Source organism: Penaeus monodon, chromosome 36 (genome assembly GCF_015228065.2).
Source record: "Penaeus monodon isolate SGIC_2016 chromosome 36, NSTDA_Pmon_1, whole genome shotgun sequence".
Classification (NCBI taxonomy): domain Eukaryota; kingdom Metazoa; phylum Arthropoda; class Malacostraca; order Decapoda; family Penaeidae; genus Penaeus; species Penaeus monodon.
The window spans coordinates 11552853-11555352 of record NC_051421.1 but is presented as its reverse complement, the minus strand read 5'-3'; the positions used below and the strand labels follow the sequence as shown (position 1 = coordinate 11555352).

At 43.6% G+C, this 2500-nt stretch overlaps 1 protein-coding gene across 1 annotated transcript in view; it reads right to left on the bottom strand.

Moving 5' to 3' along the window:
* LOC119595525 (probable G-protein coupled receptor CG31760) overlaps positions 1-2500 on the bottom strand; it is a 161744-nt gene that overhangs the window by 12057 nt on the left and 147187 nt on the right. The gene's annotated exons all lie outside the window — the stretch shown is intronic.

Here is a 2500-nt window from a genome sequence, read left to right as displayed (position 1 = left end):
AATACCTTACATTCTTCATGATGTAATATACCACGATTAACAACTGCAACTTCGTTATATACTATACTGCTATGCAACCGTCGCTACACTACTACAGTACTACTACTACTACTAACCACTCATCCACGTACTACTGCAAAGAAAGGGTCATATGGCAATGGGAATTCGACCGTGATCAGACGGGGCTCCTACCATGGCACTAGACGAATGCCCCCCGGAACATTAGGGGAAGAAGAAATGGTTGGTAGTGGGTTGGGTGGTTTGGGTTAGGGTGTGGGTGGGTTGGGTGGTGGGTTAGGGGTGGGTTGGTGCTGGGGTGGTGGGTCAGGGGTGGGTTGGTGGGTTAGGGGTGGGTTGGTGGGTTAGGGGTGGGTTGGTGGGTTAGGGGTGGGTTGGTGGGTTAGGGGTGGGTTGGTGGGTTAGGGGTGGGTTGGTGGGTTAGGGGTGGGTTGGTGGGTGAGGGGAGGGTTGGTGGGTTAGGGGTGGGTTGGTGGGTTAGGGTGGGTGGTGGGTTAGGGGTGGGTTGGTGGGTTGAGTGGGTTTAGGGGGTTAAGGGGGGTTGGGGAGTAAAGAGTTGGTGGGTGGGTGGGTTGGTGGGTTAGGGTGGGTTAGGGGTGGGTTAAGGGGGTTAAGGGTGGGTGGGTAGGATGGGGGGTTGGGTTATCTTCGCACGGTTACATAAACTTCCACAATAAGACTGGTGGGTGGGTTGGGGGATAATAAGTTGGTGGGTGGGTGGGTTGGTGGGTTAAGGGTGGGTTGGTGGGTTCGTGGGTGGTGAGTCAAGGTTTGTTTGTGGGTTGTGGGTTGGGGTTGGTGGGTTAAGGTTGGTGGGTGAGTTGGGGGTTAAGTGTTGGTGGGTGGGTTGGTGGGTTGGTGAGTGAGTTGGTGGTTGGTGGGTTGTGGTTTATAGGTTGCTGGTGGGTTGTAGGTTGGTGGGTTAGGGATATTGGATGTTGGGGTAATGGGTTGTGTGCGGTGGGTTGTGGTGAGTTGGTGAGTTCGTGGTAAGTTGTGGTTTAGGGGTTGTTAGTGGGTTGGTACGTTGTTGGTTCATGGGATGGTGGGTTGTTGGTTGTTGAAAGGTTGTAGTGGGTTGGTGGGTTAAGGGTTATTGGTGGGTTGTGAGTTGGGTGTTATAACTTGTACATTGAGTTCTGTGTTATAGGAGATTGATTATAGGTTATAGATATAGATCATAGTTCGTAATTTACGGGTTATTGGTTATAGATCACGTGTAAAAAATAGTTTATCAATTACAGCCCCAGGCTCTGAATCATATTTACGTTACAAGTAATAAGGTCAGAGGTTGCTGTTCATAGGTTGTAGGTCAAAGGCTATTTATCATAGGTTGTAGGTCAAAGGTTATCACTCATAGGTAGTAGGTCAAAGGTTATTTATCATAGGTAGTAGGTCAAAGGTTATTTATCATAGGTTGTAGGTCAAAGGTTATTGCTCACAGGTTATAGGTTATAGATTATAGGTTACAATGTCATATCGTGTGAATTACGTACACATTTTGAACTGTCTATCTTCGTGTTCATTTGTGTTAGCGTGTGTGTTCCCACTGCAATATGTGCTGAAGAGTGCGTATTATCATGCGTTTGAATTCAATGCAATTTCAGAATAAACAATGACAGTTCACAGAATTATAGGATATGTATATGAAAGAATACATTTTGCATGGCTATTCACCGAGCGCTACATGTATGCGCAGTGATAAAACGTAATACGTGCATATCCCTTGCACACTATTATTTATTGGGGGTATTTATAGGGGATTGCATAGCTCTGAAGTCAATATCCTGCAACATCCATGATTAATTCCATATAATATTGCTGCAGAAGTCGTATTTCCTCGTGAATCAGTCTGCGAAAGCAATATACAAATGTATGTGTGTATATATGTATGTATGTATATATATATATATATATATATATATATATATATATATATATATATATATATATATATATATAGATAGATAGATAGATAGATAGATAGATAGATGGACAGAAGATAGACAGATATAGATAGATAGATATGGATAGATAGATAGACAGATATATAATTAAGACTTCAAACAGTCTTATAAAACAGTAAATTCTTTAAAGCCTCAGTGTTTACATTTGCTTCCCGGAGTGTCTTGTCCACGAATATAATTAAAGCAACAACAGCAACAGCAAAGACAATTAAGAAATTAACAGGCATATAAAACAGGAGATTCTTTTAACCTTCTATGTTAACATTTGCTTCTGACGTAAAACATATATAAACCAGATAATCCCGGAAGACAGACCAAATTTTGCGAAAAAAGCAAGGTCAATTTTGCACGTGCGACAGAGAGAGAGAGAGAGAGAGAGAGAGAGAGAGAGAGAGAGAGAGAGAGAGAGAGAGAGAGAGAGAGCGAGAGCGAGAGCGAGAGCGAGAGAGAGAGAGAGAGAGAGAGTGAGAGCGAGAGAGAGAGAGGAGAGAGAGAGAGAGAGAGAGAGAGAGAGA